At 43.1% G+C, this 21,956-nt stretch overlaps 1 protein-coding gene across 3 annotated transcripts in view; it reads right to left on the reverse strand.

Annotated features, from left to right (window-relative positions):
* Positions 1-21,956, reverse strand: part of PNCK (pregnancy up-regulated nonubiquitous CaM kinase) — a 167,743-nt gene that overhangs the window by 111,447 nt on the left and 34,340 nt on the right. Inside the window, exon 1 of one of the 3 annotated variants that reach the window (XM_077283801.1) lies at positions 8,813-8,978. The exons of 1 other annotated variant lie outside the window; for it this stretch is intronic. The gene's annotated coding sequence lies outside the window, so the exon portion shown is untranslated. Of the gene's footprint in view, positions 1-3,866; positions 3,891-8,812; positions 8,979-21,956 lie in introns of those variants that run through there. One more of the 3 variants, XM_077283803.1, reaches the window with a different exon arrangement.

The following is a 21,956-nucleotide window of genomic DNA, read 5'->3' on the forward strand; positions in this document are numbered from 1 at the left end:
TATCTGTAACTGCACTGTAGTATATAGCATATATTAGTATATACCTATCTGTATCCGCTCTGTAGTATATAGCATATATTAGTATATACCTATCTGTATCTGCACTGTAGTATATAGCATATATTAGTATATACCTATCTGTATCCGCTCTGTAGTATATAGCATATATTAGTATATGCCTATCTGTATCTGCTCTGTAGTATATAGCATATATTAGTATATACCTATCTGTATCTGCACTGTAATATATAGCATATATTAGTATATACCTATCTGTATCTGCTCTGTAGTATATAGCATATATTAGTATATATATATCTGCACTATAGTATATAGCATATATTAGTATATACCTATCTGTATCTGCACTGTAGTATATAGCATATATTAGTATATACCTATCTGTATCTGCTCTGCAGTATATAGCATATATTAGTATATGACTATCTGTATCTGTACTGTAGTATATAGCATATATTAGTATATACCTATCTGTATCTACTCTGTAGTATATAGCATATATTAGTATATACCTATCTGTATCTGCACTGTAGTATATAACATATATTAGTATATGCCTATCTGTATCTGCACTGTAGTATATAGCATATATTAGTATATACCTATCTGTATCCGCTCTGTAGTATATAGCATATATTAGTATATATCTATCTGTATCTGCTCTGTAGTATATTGCATATATTAGTATATGCCTATCTGTATCTGCTCTGTAGTATATAGCATATATTAGTATATACCTATCTGTATCTGCACTGTAATATATAGCATATATTAGTATATACCTATCTGTATCTGCTCTGTAGTATATAGCATATATTAGTATATATATATCTGTATCTGCACTATAGTATATAGCATATATTAGTATATACCTACAGTGCCTACAAGTAGTATTCAACCCCCTGCAGATTTAGCAGGTTTACACATTTGGAATTAACTTGGCATTGTGACATTTGGACTGTAGATCAGCCTGGAAGTGTGAAATGCACTGCAGCAAAAAAGAATGTTATTTCTTTGTTTATTTTTTTTTTAAATTGGGAAAAGTTTTTTCAGAGGGTCATTTATTATTCAACCCCTCAACCCACCAGAATTCTGTTTGGTTCCCCTAAAGTATTAAGAAGTAGTTCAGGCACAAAGAACAATGAGCTTCACATGTTTGGATTAATTATCTCTTTTTCCAGCTTTTTCTGACTATTTAAGACCCTCCCCAAACTTGTGAACAGCACTCAAACATGGTCAACATGGGAAAGACAAAGGAGCATTCCAAGGCCATCAGAGACAAGATCGTGGAGGGTCACAAGGCTGGCAAGGGGTACAAAACCCTTTCCAAGGAGTTGGGCCTACCTGTCTCCACTGTTGGGAGCATCATCCGGAAGAGGAAGGCTTATGGAACTACTGTTAGCCTTCCACGGCCTGGACAGCCTTTGAAAGTTTCCTCCCGTGCCGAGGCCAGGCTTGTCCGAAGAGTCAAGGCTAACCCAAGGACAACAAGGAAGGAGCTCTGGGAAGATCTCATGGCAGTGGGGACATTGGTTTCAGTCAATACCATAAGTAACGTACTCCACCGCAATGGTCTCCGTTCCAGACGAGCCCGTAAGGTACCTTTACTTTCAAAGCGTCATGTCAAGGCTCGTCTACAGTTTGCTCATGATCACTTGGAGGACTCTGAAACTGACTGGTTCAAGGTTCTCTGGTCTGATGAGACCAAGATCGAGATCTTTGGGGCCAACCACACACGTGACGTTTGGAGACTGGATGGCACTGCATACGACCCCAAGAATACCATCCCTACAGTCAAGCATGGTGGTGGCAGCATCATGCTGTGGGGCTGTTTCTCAGCCAAGGGACCTGGCCATCTGGTCCGCATCCATGGGAAGATGGATAGCACGGCCTACCTGGAGATTTTGGCCAAGAACCTCCGCTCCTCCATCAAGGATCTTAAGATGGGTCGTCATTTCATCTTCCAACAAGACAACGACCCAAAGCACACAGCCAAGAAAACCAAGGCCTGGTTCAAGAGGCAAAAAATCAAGGTGTTGCAGTGGCCTAGTCAGTCTCCTGACCTTAACCCAATTGAAAACTTGTGGAAGGAGCTCAAGATTAAAGTCCACATGAGACACCCAAAGAACCTAGATAACTTGGAGAAGATCTGCATGGAGGAGTGGGCCAAGATAACTCCAGAGACCTGTGCCGGCCTGATCAGGTCTTATAAAAGACGATTATTAGCTGTAATTGCAAACAAAGGTTATTCCACAAAATATTAAACCTAGGGGTTGAATAATAATTGACCCACACTTTTATGTTTAAAATTTATAAAAATTTAACTGAGCAACAAAACTTTTTGGTTTGTAAGATTTATGCATCTGTTAATAAATCCTGCTCTTGTTTGAAGTTTGAAGGCTCTAACTTATTTGCATCTTATTAAACCTGCTAAATCTGCAGGGGGTTGAATACTACTTTTAGGCACTGTATCTGTATCTGCACTGTAGTATATAGCATATATTAGTATATACCTATCTGTATCTGCTCTGCAGTATATAGCATATATTAGTATATGCCTATCTGTATCTGTACTGTAGTATATTGCATATATTAGTATATACCTATCTGTATCTGCTCTGTAGTATATAGCATATATTAGTATATACCTATCTGTATCTGCACTGTAGTATATAACATATATTAGTATATACCTATCTGTATCTGCACTGTAGTATATAACATATATTAGTATATACCTATCTGTATCTGCTCTGTAGTATATAGCATATATTAGTATATACCTATCTGTATCTGCTCTGTAGTATATAGCATATATTAGTATTTATATATATCTGTATCTGCTCTGTAGTATATAGCATATATTAGTATATACCTATCTGTATCTGCACTGTAGTATATAGCATATATTAGTATATACCTATCTGTATCTGCACTGTAGTATATAGCATATATTAGTATATATATATATCTGTATTTGCTCTGTAGTATATAGCATATATTAGTATATACCTATCTGTATCTGCTCTGTAGTATATAGCATATATTAGTATATATATATATATATCTGTATCTGCTCTGTAGTATATAGCATATATTAGTATATATATTTATCTGTATCTGCTCTGTAGTATATTGCATATATTAGTATGTGCCTATCTGTATCTGCTCTGTAGTATATTGCATATATTAGTATGTGCCTATCTGTATCTGCTCTGTAGTATATAGCATATATTAGTATATACCTATCTGTATCTGCACTGTAATATATAGCATATATTAGTATATACCTATCTGTATCTGCTCTGTAGTATATAGCATATATTAGTATATACCTATCTGTATCTGCACTGTAATATATAGCATATATTAGTATATACCTATCTGTATCTGCACTATAGTATATAGCATATATTAGTATATACCTATCTGTATCTGCACTGTAGTATATAGCATATATTAGTATATACCTATCTGTATCTGCTCTGCAGTATATAGCATATATTACTATATATATATATCTGTATCTGCACTGTAGTATATTGCATATATTAGTATATGCCTATCTGTATCTGTACTGTAGTATATAGCATATATTAGTATATACCTATCTGTATCTGCACTGTAGTATATTGCATATATTAGTATATGCCTATCTGTATCTGTACTGTAGTATATAGCATATATTAGTATATACCTATCTGTATCTGCTCTGTAGTACCGTATATACTCGAGTATAAGCCGAGATTTTCAGCCCAAATTTTTGGGCTGAAAGTGCCCCCTCGGCTTATACTCGAGTCATGATCGGTGGTGGGGTCGGCGGGTGAGCACTGTCATATACTTACCTAGTCCCGGCGATCCTGGCGCTCCCCCTGCCTGTTACACGGTCTCCGGGTGCAGCAGCCTCTTCCCCTGAGCGGTCACGTGGGACCGCTCATTAGAGAAATGAATAGGCTGCTCCACCCCCCATAGGGGCGGAGCCGCATAATTCATTTCTCTAATCAGCGGTGCCGGTGACCGCTGACAGAGGAAGAGGCTGCGGCACCGAAGACAGGCAGGGGGAAGGAGCGGGACGCCGGGAGCAGGTAAGTATCGCATATTCACCTATCCTGGTTCCACACGCCGGGCGTCGCGCCATCTTCCCGGCGTCTCTCTCTCCGCTCTGACTGTTCAGGCAGAGGGCGCGATGACGCATATAGTGTGCGCGCCGCCCTCTGCCTGATCAGTCAGTGCAGGGAGACGCCGGGAAGATGGCGCCGAGGAGCTGCAAGACAGGTGAGTATGTGTTTTATTTTTTTTTATTGCAGCAGCAGCTATGGGGCAATAATGGACGGTGCAGAGCACTGTATGGTACAGCTATGGGGCAGAGCACTGTATGGTACAGCTATGGGGCAGAGCACTATATGGCACAGCTATGGGGCAGAGCACTATATGGCACAGCTATGGGGCAGAGCACTATATGGCACAGCTATGGGGCAGAGCACTATATGGCACAGCTATGGGGCAGAGCACTATATGGCACAGCTATGGGGCAGAGCACTATATGGCACAGCTATGGGGCAGAGCACTATATGGCACAGCTATGGGGCAGAGCACTATATGGCACAGCTATGGGGCAGAGCACTATATGGCACAGCTGTGGGGCAGAGCACTATATGGCACAGCTGTGGGGCAGAGCACTATATGGCACAGCTGTGGGGCAGAGCACTATATGGCACAGCTATGGGGCAGAGCACTATATGGCACAGCTATGGGGCAGAGCACTATATGGCACAGCTATGGGGCAGAGCACTATATGGCACAGCTATGGGGCAGAGCACTATATGGCACAGCTATGGGGCAGAGCACTATATGGCACAGCTATGGGGCAGAGCACTATATGGCACAGCTATGGGGCAGAGCACTATATGGCACAGCTATGGGGCAGAGCACTATATGGCACAGCTATGGGGCAGAGCACTATATGGCACAGCTATGGGGCAGAGCACTATATGGCACAGCTATGGGGCAGAGCACTATATGGCACAGCTATGGGGCAGAGCACTATATGGCACAGCTATGGGGCAGAGCACTATATGGCACAGCTATGGGGCAGAGCACTATATGGCACAGCAATGGGGCAGAGCACTATATGGCACAGCTATGGGGCAATGGTGCAGAGCATTATATATATGGCACAGCTATGGGGCAATGGTGCAGAGCATTATATATGTGGCACAGCTATGGGGCAACGGTGCAGAGCATTGTATATATGGCACAGCTTTATGTGGAGCATCTATGGGGCCATAATGAACGGTGCAGAGCATTATATGTGGCACAGCTTTATGTGGAGCATCTATGGGGCCATAATGAACGGTATGGAGCATCTATTTTTAATTTTGAAATTCACCGGTACCTGCTGCATTTTTCCCCCTAGGCTTATACTCGAGTCAATAAGTTTTCCCAGTTTTTTGTGGCAAAATTAGGGGGGTCGGCTTATACTCGGGTCGGCTTATACTCGAGTATATACGGTATATAGAATATATTAGTATATACCTATCTGTATCTGCACTGTAGTATATAACATATATTAGTATATGCCTATCTGTATCTGCACTGTAGTATATAGCATATATTAGTATATATATATCTGTATCTGCACTGTAGTATATAGCATATATTAGTATATACCTATCTGTATCCGCTCTGTAGTATATAGCATATATTAGTATATACCTATCTGTATCTGCTCTGTAGTATATTGCATATATTAGTATATGCCTATCTGTATCTGCTCTGTAGTATATAGCATATATTAGTATATACCTATCTGTATCTGCACTGTAATATATAGCATATATTAGTATATACCTATCTGTATCTGCTCTGTAGTATATAGCATATATTAGTATATATATATCTGTATCTGCACTATAGTATATAGCATATATTAGTATATACCTATCTGTATCTACACTGTAGTATATAGCATATATTAGTATATACCTATCTGTATCTGCTCTGCAGTATATAGCATATATTAGTATATGCCTATCTGTATCTGTACTGTAGTATATAGCATATATTAGTATATACCTATCTGTATCTGCTCTGTAGTATATAGCATATATTAGTATATACCTATCTGTATCTGCACTGTAGTATATAGCATATATTAGTATATAACTATCTGTATCTGCTCTGTAGTATATAGCATATATTAGTATATATATATCTGTATCTGCTCTGTAGTATATAGCATATATTAGTATATATATTTATCTGTATCTGCTCTGTAGTATATAGCATATATTAGTATATGCCTATCTGTATCTGTACTGTAGTATATAGCATATATTAGGATATACCTATCTGTATCTGCTCTGTAGTATATAGCATATATTAGTATATATATATATCTGTATCTGCTCTGTAGTATATAGCATATATTAGGATATATATTTATCTGTATCTGCTCTGTAGTATATAGCATATATTAGTATATGCCTATCTGTATCTGTACTGTAGTATATAGCATATATTAGGATATACCTATCTGTATCTGCTCTGTAGTATATAGCATATATTAGGATATACCTCTCTGTATCTGCTCTGTAGTATATATCATATATTAGTATATACCTATCTGTATCTGCACTGTAGTATATAGCATATATTAGTATATATATTTATCTGTATCTGCTCTGTAGTATATAGCATATATTAGGATATACCTATCTGTATCTGCTCTGTAGTATATAGCATATATTAGGATATACCTATCTGTATCTGCTCTGTAGTATATAGCATATATTAGTATATATATATATATATATATCTGTATCTGCTCTGTAGTATATAGCATATATTAGGATATATATCTGTATCTGCACTGTAGTATATAGCATATATTAGTATATAGCTATCTGTATCTGCACTGTAGTATATAACATATATTAGTATATACCTATCTGTATCTGCACTGTAGTATATAGCATATATTAGGATATACCTATCTGTATCTGCTCTGTAGTATATAGCATATATTAGTATATACCTATCTGTGTCTGCTCTGTAGTATATAGCATATATTAGTATATACCTATCTGTATCTGCACTGTAGTATATAGCATATATTAGTATATACCTATCTGTATCTGCACTGTAGTATATAGCGTATATTAGGATATACCTATCTGTATCTGCACTGTTGTATATAGCATATATTAGTATATACCTATCTGTATCTGCTCTGTAGTATATAGCATATATTAGTATATATATATCTGTATCTGCTCTGTAGTATATAGCATATATTAGTATATATATTTATCTGTATCTGCTCTGTAGTATATAGCATATATTAGTATATATATATATATCTGTATCTGCTCTGTAGTATATAGCATATATTAGTATATATATATATATCTGTATCTGCTCTGTAGTATATAGCATATATTAGTATATATATATATATCTGTATCTGCTCTGTAGTATATAGCATATATTAGTATATATATATATATCTGTATCTGCTCTGTAGTATATAGCATATATTAGTATATATATATTTATCTGTATCTGCTCTGTAGTATATAGCATATAGTAGTATATATATATCTGTATCTGCACTGTAGTATATAGCATATATTAGTATATACCTATCTGTGTCTGCTCTGTAGTATATAGCATATATTAGTATATACCTATCTGTATCTGCACTGTAGTATATAGCATTTCCCGTGCTATATACCTCCCTCCCGTTATTCCCTGGGATCTCTGCAGCTCTCTCCAGCAGTGTCCGCTGTTATCCCCAATATTCCCGTCTGTGTGATTGGGATCCTGGATGCTGAGATATCGCACTCTGTTTGTCCGGTCGCTCATTGAGAAGTAAGAAAAACCAATGGAGAGACCTGTTACTATCCTGGCAGATCCTGGCAGAGCAACTCTCTTCTACCTATAGGAAAAGGATATTCCAGGTGACCTTTGGCGGGGGACCCTGCTATATAAGCCCCCCATATCTCAGCTTCCTGGACCCCTGTAAAGTCAGACTCATGGAGAAGGAAGCTTTGTAAGACGTACAGAGATACTTAAGGTTTTATATGATTTTATGATGGATTACAACCCCTGACATCATGGTTGATTGATGATGAAGGTTGTGGACGCGTCTAATCAGCCGAACTTTCCATGAAACTAATCGCTCCCTTGGTGCTACTTCTAGAGGAGGGTAGCACCCATCACCACCACCATAAAAGTCTGTCATTGCGTAAAGACACATTGACTCATGTAGCCTGGCAATGCCCGGGGTGCCGCAGTCACTGGAAATCCTCTTACATATATATGTCAGGGGAACGGCAGGTGGATATAGCCCGGAAGGGACCTCAATGCACAATCATTATTTTTTTTGCAGGGGCACAACGTGTTTCAGAGTGCCCCCCATTCCCGAAACGCGTCAAGTAACTGATGTCCGATATTTCCATCTGCTGGAATTCTGTGTCCGCCTAAAAATTGGGCGTCCAATATAAACCAGCCATCATACCTATAACTCTTTAGACCATTGCACCAACTTCCCAGAGACCCCCCGCCTGGTGCTGGAGAGATGTAATATATACAACGTCACCGCAACAATGTCAGGATGCAAACTACAACAAGTCAGAAGTATTACCGCTGCCACTGATCATCCTGGAGATGCAGCGTGAACAAAAAAATGTGCAAAAATCCACTAAGATTCATCTCTGATTTAATCTGTAAAATAGGATCTTGGATTGGGTGTTGCCCTTTAAATTGTGCATTAGGAAGCGGAACTTACCTGGCTGTGATCAATAGTGCATTAACCTTGTCTGCCAGGAGGTACGCTGCGTCTCTGGTGATGCAGAGCTGTGTGACTGTGTGAACATATTCCATGCTATTTAAAACATTCTCATCCCCTACAGTCCAGGCCAGCAAACTGTAGAGCTCGTCTCCCTCTCTCCCTCCCTGTCATCCATTCTCTCCACCCCTTTATCAACCATCTCCCTTAAAGGGGTCCATCCTTATAAGGACATTGCTGAAAAAAAAATATCTCTGCAGCGTACTGGAATGTTATGTCGGATACAGAAACCATTCCTGCACTTGTATCTGTAAGCAAGAATACCTGGATTGCAGAAAAAAAGTGATATTCCATGCTGGCGGAGAACAAAATGACCAATTCTGCTCTGCCCTGCTCAGCTGCAGTGACAAACTAAGCTCTGCTACGTCTGCATGATCAAAAGGGGGGACATACTTCTCCGCCAGTGGGAAAGGCTGCTGGTGACTGTGCGGAATCAAGTCACTTTAATCCATCTGCCAATTATAAAGGCCCCAAGGGTCAATAAGGGCTTTAGTTCAGGGTCACAGGATCAGGGTAACTATTCTCCCCTTCCAAACTGTATTAGAAAGGTCTCTTTAAGCCAGTCAAACCTCGGTTCTGCACTGATGAGGAGTAAGTGACCAGAAACAGCTGCCTGTAGATGGGTGTCTGGCTTGGCTAATATTCCTGGTTACGTTTCAAGGCTTGTTAAAGTGTGAAAGATTCTTATTAGTTTTTTTAGCCCCCCTTCCAAATCATGTTAAGGAAATGTCACTCAGGGAGCCAAGCCTTGTTCTGTACTGATGAGGGGTAAGTGACCAGAAACAGCTGCCTGTAGATGGGTGTCTGGTTTGCCTAATATTCCTGGTTACGTTTCAAGGCTTGTTAAAGGGTAAAAGGGTGAAAGATTCTTATTAGTTTTTTTTAGTCCCCCTTCCAAATCATGTTAAGGATATGTCACTCAGTGAGCCAAACCTTGTTCTGCACTAATGAGCGGTAAGTGACCAAAAAGAGCTGCCTGTACATGAGTATCTGGCTTATATAATCAGGGTCATTAATTCTTCTCCCAAGCTATATCCAAAGGGTCTCTTTTAGCCAGTCAAACTCTGTTTTGCACTGATGAGGGGTAAGCATCTCAAAACAGCTGCCTGTAGATGGGTGTCTGACTTGGTCATCTTTGAAAGATCATTAAAAGGTCAAAGTAAGGGTAAATATATCATTGGTGCAATCTGTGCAGCCACACAGGGGCCTGAAAGGTAGGGGGTCCACTTCCACCCCCATAGCAGGTGGAATTGTGCATTATGATGAGCTATTGGACTGCAAAGTGCCCATATATTGTTCTTGCACCGGGGCCCTCTTCTTGCTGTGTCCACCAGTGGCTCAAAGGATCAGAGATATAGCACAGCCTTCTCCCCTTACATTTCAAACGAGATTTTTTTTTTTAGTCCCTATCCGAGATTGTATTATGGGTATCTTTTTCAACCATCTTTTTCTTGTGCACTGATGAGGGGTAAGAACACCGAAACAGCTGCTTATAGATGGCTGCCTGGGTTGGCTAAAAACCCTAGTCACATTTCAAGGCTCATTATAGGGTCAATAGATTCCATATTAGATTTTTTTTAGTCTCCCTCACAGGTTGTATTAAAGAGTTTTCGATCAGCCAGCCAAACCCTGTTCTGCACTAATGAGGGGTAAGTACTCCCCTGAAAAAGCTGCCTTTGGATGGCTGTCTGGCTTACAGGGTCAGGATATTTAGACCCCTGCCAAGCTGCATTAAGATGTCCTCTTTCAGTCAGTTAAACCCTGTTATGCACTGATGAGTAGTAAGTGCCCCAAAATGGCTGCCTGTAGATGTGTGCCTGGCTTGGCTAATATCCTTAGTCACAATTCAAGGCTTGTTAAAGAGTTAGACCATAACTTATAGGGTCAAGGAATCTCTCAGTAGATTCCATATTAGATTTTTTTTTTTTTTTTTTTTTAATCGCTGCTCCCAAGTTGTGTTAAGGGCTTCTCATTCAGCCAAACAAACCCTGTTCTGCATTAATGTGGGTTAAGTACACAGAAACAGCTGCCCAGACATTAGTGTCTGGATTATAAGGTCACTAGTCCCCCTTCTCAAGTCTTAAAAAGAGGGTCTGTTTCAGACAGCCAAAACTTTGTTTTGCACTGATGAAGGGCAGGTACCCTGAAACAGATGCCTTTATATGGGCGTCTGGCATTGGCTAGTAATACACTGATGAGGGGTAAGTACCCCGAAACAGATGTCTTTATATGGGCATCTGGCATTGGCTAGTAATGCACTGATGACGATGAGGGGTAAGTGCACTGAAACAGATGTCTTTATAAGGGCATCTGGCATTGGCTAGTAATGCACTGATGAGGGGTAAGTACATTGAAACAGCTGCCTGTATATGGACGTCTGGTTCCTGAAGTTTTAGAGCAGTGTTCTCAGGATCACTGGCGGTCCAAACTCTAGGATATCCTAGATCAGGGGTGGGGAACCTCTGGCCCCAGGGCCATTTACGGCCCTCGATGACCTTTTATCAGACCCCTGAGCAGATTCTCAGGGACCGCATTCTTGGGCAGGGAGCTGTATTTTGATTACAACAAGCTCATTAATTTATTCTTGCTGTGTTAGCACACACATGTAGTGTTCACTACTGGACACTCAAGGGCATGCAATGAAAGATTACATCCTGACACCAGTGCCAGAGCCAGGATGTACTTTGTGGGCGGAGTTTGTACAACCCCCGAAGGATGGTATAAATATCCAAATGCCCTTGGCAGAAAAAATATTCCCCACCTCTGTCCTAGATCATCAATACTAAAGGATGCAATCTTGCAATACCATTCACAGCTACAACACAATGCTAGGCACTGTGCCATTTAATCAGCTGTTCACTGGGGTTGATCTGACATTGTTGTCCTATTCGAAGGGTAAGGATAAATTACTAATATTAAAGTTTTGGAAAACCCCTTAAATATTAGGGTAAGAAATACATCTAATATTTTAGGTTATTTTTGTCATTCTCCATGAATTGATGTCTTTATTCATACATGCAAACACTACATCAATTCCATAAATTAAGCTCCATCCTCCATAAGGCTCTTCTTACCCATGGTCGCACCCCTGGCCTGTAGTCAGTAAGCACCTAAGCTCTATCTGGACGTGAAACTAAGAAGAACATGGTGGATTTTTACATTAAAGGGGACCTGTCACTTGTCATAAATATGTGATTTTCTTTTCTGATGTAAATACCGCTGTTCTCCTGAATCCGGCAATGTTTTTCTTTTCCTCCTGCGCCTCTCCGTTCCTGAGATACACACCATTCTTTCCTGTATGCAAATCTAGCCTTTCTGCTAAGTAGGCGTGGCCTTAAGTAGATGGACACAAAAGATTCAAGGAACGCACTCATTTGTCTAACAAGACTAGATTTATATACAGGGAAGAGGAGGCCATATCTCAGGAACAGAGAAGGGCAGGAACAAAAGAAAAACAATGCCGGATTCAGGAGAACAGCAGCATTTACACCAGGGAACATAATTATATATTTATGGAAAATACAGATCTTCTTTAGAGACACTTAAAAATCCTAATGAAAACATGTATATTAAAAATTGGGGTCAGTTTGCTTTACTGTATTGACTTAGGCCTATAGGGACTGACTACAATGTATATTGCATGTGTTGTACTAGATGAGGACTCCATGTCTGGCCTTGAATGACACCTGTCATTAGTGAGCCCTCGTCAGGCCCAAAGCCGACACATCTAAAGAATGCCATGTTCTGCTATTATACCCCAGAGCCGGGCTTTGCTCCCACCATCCGAATCTCTCTTCTATGGAGCACATTAAACATGAATTGGATCCCTGAAAGATGAATGAAGCTGGCAGGTTACAGTGAGCGGCTGGCACTGGAAAACAGGTCAGGAGCTGCCTTGACGTCACTGCCTGGCTTCTGAAAGCATAAAGCAGGCGGAGGGAGATGTGGGTGACCTGACAGCACCAGTATGTGGAGGCCAGTGCTATTGATGCAATATATACAGTATATATATATATATAACAACAGAGTCATTTCATCTAAGGCCTATATGTCTGATCTGCACTACAGTCTGGGTGGTTTTAGGAGCCTTTTGCAGCACCCATAAAATATGTTAACACTTCGGGTAATCAGGCAGGTGTCCCCTTTTTTCAAGAGCCTTTTTCCAGGCATTATATAAATAGATTTAATACCCCACTTAGGACTCCCTCCATGAGGCAGAGCTGGGGCCACTAATAGTGGCTCTGGAGGACATACATGCTCAGTCATTCTTTTTGATGAGGAGATGTAAAACTACATTTTTCGTGCAGTGTCTATAAGACATGAGGTGGAATGAATAAGAACCATACGTCTATACTAGGGGCACTGTGGGAAATCATGTGTGGGCATCATACTGTGTTGTACATAATTGTGTGGGAGGGCACTGTGGAGGCATCATACAGTGTGGGTGGCACTGTGAGGGCATCATAATGGGTTGGGGCACTGTGGGGATTATACTTTGTAGGGGGGCTGTGGGAGTGTCATATTGTGTGCATTCTGGAGGCATTATATACTAGGTGATGGTAGGGTAGGGGCATTATACTGTGTAGGTGGCACTGTGAGGGCATCATACTTGGTTTCGCGGCACTGTGGGAGTATAATACTGTGTGTATTTTTATCATACTGTGTATGGGGCACTCTGTAGGCATTATACTGTGTGAGGGCATTGTGGGGGCATTATGCTTTGTGAGGGCACTTTGGAGGTATAATACAGTGTGGGTGGCCCTGTGAGGGCATCGTATTGGGTTGTGGGCACTGTGGGGCGATTATACTGTTTGTGGGGGCATCATACTGTGTATGGGGACTGTAGTGGCATTATACTGCGTGTGGGGACTGTGGTGGCATTATATTGTGTGTGGAGACTGTGGGGGCATTATACTGGATGGGAACTGTGGTGGCATTATACTGTGTGATAGCACTGTGGTGGCATTATATTGTGTGAAGGCACTGTAAGGACATTATACTGTGTATGGGGATAGTGGTACATTATACTGTATATGGGAACTGTGGGGTCATTATACTGTGTGGGAACTGTGTTAGCATATGTAATGCTGCGGTAGCACCCGTACACAGTGAAGAGGCAGTGACCCACAAAGTTCAAACACAAAAGTCTCTTTAATGTGTTACTTCACACAAAGGTGCATAGCATTTTATAGTACATGCCATCAAAGTTCAATACACATAGTTGCATCTCGTCTCAGTGCCCAATTCATAGCACTACACATCATATGGCTTTTAGATTGCAGTCCCTAAACACGCCGGACCTCTCCATGTCCAGTATCCGTGGGGCGACCGCACTCCATATTACAGTCTCCAAACACAGCTTCACATGTTACAGACACTACACGCGCCAGTCCTCCTCTGACTAGTTCCCGTGGGTGTCCTGCATCGCTGTATAACAGACTCTTTACTCACACAGCCGTACACAGCCCAGGATATCCTCCGGATAGCAGTCGGGCACCATATCCACCTGTTTGCAATTGTTTTACATGCCAGTCCTCTTTCAGGCACAGGACATCCACCTCCGGTACACCTCTGGGCACAGGACTGTCCACATTCGACTCTTTCAGGCACAGGGCATCCACCTCCAGTTCACTTCCGGGCACAGGACTGTCCACATCCGAGACCAGTTACAATGGACGACTTGCATCACTGTGTAAGCTGCGGGTGCCAGGCTATTCAGCTGCCATTGCTGCTGGCTCCGCTGGCCTGTGCTGCTTCACTCGCACAGCCAGCACGCTGCAGGCCTCTGCTCTGCACAACAGCACACACCAGACTGACACTGACGTTGCACCTGACACCTGACACACCCATACCCCTTACTGCCAGGTTTTTAAAAAACAAACCTGTGGCTTTCAGCCATATGGAAAACCTGGACCAGATATCTGTGACTGCCATGCACACCTATGGACTTCATCTGTCTCCATGCACAACCTGGGGAGAACACACAGCGACCCCTACCTTTGACACAAGTCACTGCCTCACACATTATACTGTGTGAGGGCACTGTAGGGACATTATGCTGCGTGTGGGGACTGTGGTGGCATTATACCATGTGTATGTGTGTGTGTGGAGACTGTGGGGGCATTATAGTGGATGGGGACTGGGCATTATACTGTGTGTGTGTGGAGACTGGGGGCATTATACTGGATGGGGACTGTGGTGGCGGTATACTGTGTGATGGCACTGTAAGGACATTATACTGTGTATGGGGACTGTAGTGGCATTATACTGCGTGTGGGGACTGTGGTGGCATTATACTGTGAACGAGGACCGTGGTGGCATTATACTGTGTGAGGGGATTGGGCTGCATTATACTCTGTGTGGGGAACTGTGAAGGATTATACTGGGTGGGGGGTTGTGGAGCATCAAACTGTATGAAGGACTGTGGGGGGCACCTTACAGTGTGCAGAGGGATGTGGGGCATCAGACTGTGTAGGAGGCAGTGAGGGGCAGTTAAATATGTATGGGGGCACCATGATATGTATATGATAAGTCACGGAGACACTCTATAGACATCAAACAAGGCCCAAGGGGCATCATGTGTAGGATAGACTGTGGAGCTTTACAATATGTGAGGTGAGCACTGTGGAGGCAACATGCTGTGGGGGCAACATAGTGGAGGTATTGTGGGATATCAAACTGTATATGAGGCCATCATAAGGTGTGCTGGGGCATTGTGAGGATATCATAGTGTGTGTGAGGGCATAAAAAGCATATTAAACTCTGGAGATTTTGATTACCATGGGGGCTTCAGTGTGAAAAGGACTACATTTTTGCTAATTTGGCGAAACTAGAGCCTTATAGATGTGGGATAGAAATCAGTCCATAAGGCCTCAGTCCAGATCCAGTCATGAGTAACCAATGCTAATCTCCAGCAGGGGGCAGTATTCTCTCACTCTATCCCGCCTGTGTCTGAGAACCTGAATCACTCCAATTCTGTACAATTCTGGTCACGTCTGGAAACTAGTGAAAAGCGCAGTGTTTTTCTGCAGAGAAAAAAAAGGAGGTTTCCAGCCTTTGGGAGGGGCGCTGCAAAGTATTAACATGCAGATAGAGGTCTGGCTGCACCCAGATCTAGGAGTACATGCACAGGCGTATACGGGGTACATACGGGGTACGGACAGGGCCCTCACATCTCACCTCGGCCCTCTGCATACCCCAGTGGTGTGTACAGCGCTTTACAGACACATTTTTTTCTTGTTTTGCACATTCCTACTCTTCCCAGCGATGGCTCCAGATTCATCAGAAGACAGATAAGACCCCGGGGTCACTATGACCTCGTTACATGAGAGGATGAGACATATAAACATGGCCATCATCAGATCTGGGGATGTGGGGTTCCTGGGGGTGAGCAGGAACACACTACCAGTATCATTTATGACTTAAAGGGTTATTCCGTTATCTTCATCAATGTGTATTATCAGATAGAGCTTGTAAATACGAGCAATTTTGTAATTTACTACTTATTAAAATTTTCAGCCGTTCTTGGGATACTATTACTTATGCTTTGTTTACAGTGCATTGCCTAGGAGACCGACCACCATTGCCAGACAGCAGAACATTTTCTGTGCTTACAAGCTACTTTCTATTGAGCTTGTAAGCACTGTGTTGAAGCTGGCCAGGATTGCTGGAGAGCGCTGTTACCTCCCAGTCTCCGCCAGCTTCAGCACAGTATTTACAAGCTAGACAGCAGCGGTGGTCGGTCTCCTAGGCAACACTTAGTAAACAATAGAAAAGTGTTAATATCTCAAGAACGGCTGCAAATTTTAATAAGCAGTAAATTACAAAAGTGCTCGTTATTACATACACTATCCGACAATATCCATCCATGAAGATGGGAGGAACCCTTTAAACTCTTCCTGACATATGACGTACAATTACGTTATATGTCGGGTCCCTGATTTTCATTCATTCATGGATGGAGCGGAGCTCTGCCTGCAGCCGTTATCCTTGTAACTGCCGCTGTTAATCTCTGATGGTGGCATTTAATTCGCGCCAGCAGGGGGGCAAATCATTCTATGCGCTCACTGGCGTGGCTGTGACTTGATCACGGGGTGCCAATGGTTTGCCACTATAGCTGGTGGTCTGCTAAAGACCCCTGTCCGTGTTATTACGAAAAGCCAGCCTGTGTCTGGGGTTCATGTGAGATGGTGATTTTCTCTATACATTACAGTGCTGATTCCCTGCTGTGTATAGTACAAGCGATCACACAATCGCAGCTTCAAGTTCCCTAAGGGGACTAAGAAATACAGGATAAAGTGCAAAAAATGTTTAAAAAAATATGAAAAAAAAAATATATATATATATATATAAAAGGTAAAATTTTAATGCCCCATTAAAAATAAAGCAATTTAAAAAAATACACATCTGTTATCACAGTGGTCGAAAAACTCAGAAATATCAAAATCTAAAGTAAATTAATCTGATCGGTAAACGGCGAAATTTTGTTTCACCACATAAAGAAAAAACTACACGTTTGGTGTCTGCATTCTTGTACTAACCTGGAGAATTATAATGGAAGGTCAGTGTTACCATATAGTGGACAAGGTAAATACAAAACCCCATTGGCACCCCATCAATACGGTTGTAGGGAGCTCATGACGCTTTCATAACTCTGGGAGAGGGAGTGATACAAAAGGCTACCATGTTTGCACACATTGGTAATTAGAGGCAGGGCTTCGATAATTTTGCAATATACAATTTTTTTTTCTTTACAATATATATATTTTTCTTTTTCCATAAATATATACACTACTCAAAAAAAAATAAAGGGAACATTTAAACAACAGAAATATATAGTACAGACCAAAAGTTTGGACACACCTTCTCATTTAAAGATTTTTCTGTATTTTCATGACTATGAACATTGTAAATTCACACTGAAGGCATCAATACTATGAATTAACACATGTGGAATTATATACTTAACAAAAAAAGTGTGAAACAACTGAAAATATGTCTTATATTCTAGGTTCTTCAAAGTAGCCACCTTTTGCTTTGATGACTGCTTTGCACACTCTTGGCATTCTCTTGATAAGCTGCAAGAGGTAGTCACCGGAAATGGTTTTCACTTCACATGTGTGCCCTGTCAGGTATAATAAGTGGGATTTCTTGCCTTATAAATGGGATTGGGACCATCAGTTGTGTTGAGCAGAAGTCTGGTGGATACACAGCTGATAGTCCTACTGAATAGACTGTTAGAATTTGTATTATGGCAAGAAAAAAGCAGCTAAGTAAAGAATAATGAGTGGCCATCATTACTTTAAGAAATAAAGCTCAGTCAGTCCGAAAAATTGGAAAAGCTTTGAAAGTGTCCCTAAGTGCAGTTGCAAAAACCATCAAGCGCTACAAATAAACTGGCTCACATCAGGAAAGGAAGACCAAGAGTCACCTCTGCTTCTGAAGTTTTTTCAAGTCACCAGCCTCAGAAATCGCAGGTTAACAGCAGCTCAGATTAGAGACCAGGTCAATGCCACACAGAGTTCTAACAGCAGACACATCTCTACAACAACTGTTAAGAGGAGACTTTGTGCAGCAGGCCTTCATGGTAAAATAGCTGCTAGGAAACCACTGCTAAGGACAGGCAACAAGCAGAAGAGACTTGTTTGTGTAACAACTCTGCTGGCATCACGGCATGGCCTCCCGTCTCTCACACTATCTTACCCACTGCTCCAGGCCATGATGTGGTTTCTGTTTCTTGCCAGCTCCATGTTCTGTGTCTCTGCTCTCTGCATGCTTCATAGTTCTGTGTATAGAGGGGCGGCGCCTGAACTCTCTGGTTCTTATAGGAATCAGGTGCATCTGTCCAATCTGTTCCTGACCAATTGCCAGGAGACCTCCAGTATTTAGTTCAGCTCCACCCAGTGGTCTGGGCCTGTGCAATGTGTTAGCTCAGTTAGTGTCTTGCTTCTGAGTTTGCCTGGCCTTTCTCTGAGTTACTCCCTCTCTGGAGGATTCTCTGTGTTATTTCCTTGGTCTTGTTGTCCGCCCACCAGGAGGCAGTATATCCTGGTCCCAGTGTCTTTGTCCTTGTGTCTTGTTCCATTGCCTTGTCTGCACTTAGTCTTACCTCGGTCTCCTAGTCTTTGGCTTCCTTCCCTGTTGTCTTTCCTTGTATTCTCAGTCTGCTTACACTCCGCACTCTTGCAGCTCTGCCTGCTCTGAACCTTTGTTACTTTACCTCTGCTCCTCACTTCTGCGTTTCTGCTCCTTTCTACTCAGCTTATCTTCTGCTGTTGCAGTTATCCCTTGCTGCAGCTTCTCTCCACATTCTTTGTGGCTCTGCTCAGCTTTGCTGCAGAGACCCCTCCCGCAGCACCTCTCCGCTCCTTGCGGTTCTACCTAGCTCCGCTCCTTGCGGTTCTACCTGGCTCCGCTCCTTGCGGTTCTACCTGGCTCCGCTCCTTGCGGTTCTACCTGGCTCCGCTCCTTGCGGTTCTACCTGGCTCCGCTCCTTGCGGTTCTACCTGCTCCGCTCCTTGCGGTTCTACCTGGCTCCGCTCCTTGCGGTTCTACCTGGCTCCGCTCCTTGCGGTTCTACCTCTCCTGCACTTGGCTCCGCCGCCAGCTCTTGGCTCCGCCTCCTGCCTGTCTGCACTTGGCTCCGCCGCCAGCTCTTGGCTCCGCCTCCTGCCTGTCTGCACTTGGCTCCGCCGCCAGCTCTTGGCTCCGCCTCCTGCCTGTCTGCACTTGGCTCCGCCGCCAGCTCTTGGCTCCGCCTCCTGCCTGTCTGCACTTGGCTCCGCCGCCAGCTCTTGGCTCCGCCTCATGCGGTTTTGCACTTGGCTCCGCCTCCTGCTCTTGGCTCCGCCTCATGCGGTTTTGCACTTGGCTCCGCCTCCTGCTCTTGGCTCCGCCTCCTGCATTTCTGTTCTTGGCTCTAGCTCCTGTGCTTTCGCTCTGCATCCGCTCTTGCGGTCTTTATCTACTTATTCCTAGGTCCTCGTGTCTGAACAGGTTCTTACCCGTTCTACATACCTGCCTGCAGACCGGTCCCTACCGGTTCTTCCAGTGTACCAGTCTTGTCCACCAGTCCTGCCAGAGAGCCAGCCGTGCCCGCCTGCCTACCAGAGAGCCAGCCGTGCCCGCCTGCCTGTGTTCCTGTTGTACCCGTCTGCCTGCCTATGTGCCAGCCGTGCCCGCTTGCTTGTCTATGTTCCGTTCCCCGGTGGGATCAGCAGCCACAACCAGACTCCACCCTGGAGTGGTACCTGGTAGCTTCCTATTGCACAAGTCTGACCTCACCATCAGAGGCTCCAGCGAACACCTAGGAAGCTACTTAGTTACGCCCCTTCCAGGGAGGTTTGGTCTGTGGTCCAGTGGGGCCACACCCCCGCACGCCCGCGCCAACCAGTCTGGGCACGAGCATGACAGTTTGGGCTAAAGAACACAAGGAATGGACATTAGACCAGTGGAAATCTGTGCTTTGGTCTGATGAGTCAAAATTTGAGATCTTTGGTTCCAACCACCGTGTCTTTGTGCGACACAGAAAAGGTGAACGGATGGACTCTACGTGCCTGGTTCACACCATGAAGCATGGAGGAGGAGGTGTGTTGATGTGGGGGTGCTTTGCTGGTGACACTGTTGGGGATTTATTCAAAATTGAAGGCATACTGAACCAGCATGGCTACCACAGCATCTTGCAGCAGCATGCTATTCCATCCGGTTTGCGTTTAGTTGGACCATCATTTATTTTTCAACAGGACAATGACCCCAAACACACCTCCAGGCTGTGTAAGGGCTATTTGACCAAGAAGGAGAGTGATGGGGTGCTACGCCAGATGACCTGGCCTCCACAGTCACCAGATCTGAACCCAATCGAGATGGTTTTGGGTGAGCTGTACCGCAGAGTGAAAGCATCTCTGGGAACTCCTTCAAGATTGTTAGAAGACCATTTCTGGTGACTACCTCTTGAAGCTCATCAAGAGAATGCCAAGAGTGTGCAAAGCAGTCATCAAAGCAAAAGGTGGCTACTTCGAAGAACCTAGAATATAAGACATATTTTCAGTTGTTTCACACTTTTTTGTTAAGTATATAATTCCACATGTGTTAATTCATAGTTTTGATGCCTTCAGTGTGAATGTTCAATTTTCATAGTCATGAAAATACAGAAAATTTTTTAAATGAGGTGTGTCCAAACTTTTGGTCTGTACTGTAACTCCAAGTAAATCAAACTTCTGTGAAATCAAACTGTCCACTTAGGAAGCAACACTGTTTGACAATCAATTTCACATGCTGTTGTGAAATGGAATAGACAACAGATGGAAATTATTGGCAACTATCAAGACACACTCAATAAAGGAGTGGTTCTGCAGGTGGGGACCACAGACCACATCTCAGCACCAATGCTTTCTGGCTGATGTTTTGGTCACTTTTGAACTTTTGAATGTTGGTTGTGCTTTCACACTCATGATAGCATGAGACAGACTCTACAACCCACACAAGTGGCTCAGGTAGTGCAGCTCATCCAGGATGGCACATCAATGTGAGCTGTGGCAAGAAGGTTTGCTGTGTCTGTCAGCGTAGTGTCCAGAGGCTGGAGGTGCTACCAGGAGACAGGCCAGTACACCAGGAGACATGGAGGGGGACGTAGGAAGGCAACAACCCAGCAGCAGGACCGCTACCTCAGCCTTTGTGCAATGAGGAACAGGAGGAGCACGGCCAGAGCCCTGCAAAATGACCTCCAGCAGGCCACAAATGTGCATGTGTCCACAAATGGGGATTGTGCTCACAGCCCAACACCGTGCAGGACGCTTGACATTTGCCACAGAACACCAGGATGAAAGCAGGTTCACACTGAGCACATGTGACAGATGTGAGAGAATCTGGAGACGTCGTGGAGAGTGATCTGCTGCCTGCAACATCCTTCAGCATGCCCGGTTTGGCAGTGGGTCAGTAATGGTGTGGAGTGGCATTTCTTTGGAGAGCCGCACAGCCCTCCATGTACTGAGATGAGATCCTCAGGCCCCTTGTGAGACAATATGCTGGTGCGGTTGGCCCTGGGTTCCTCCTGATGCAGGACAATGCCAGACCTCATGTGGCTGGA

The sequence above is a fragment of the Ranitomeya variabilis genome, chromosome 2 (assembly GCF_051348905.1).
Source record: "Ranitomeya variabilis isolate aRanVar5 chromosome 2, aRanVar5.hap1, whole genome shotgun sequence".
NCBI classification, from domain to species: domain Eukaryota; kingdom Metazoa; phylum Chordata; class Amphibia; order Anura; family Dendrobatidae; genus Ranitomeya; species Ranitomeya variabilis.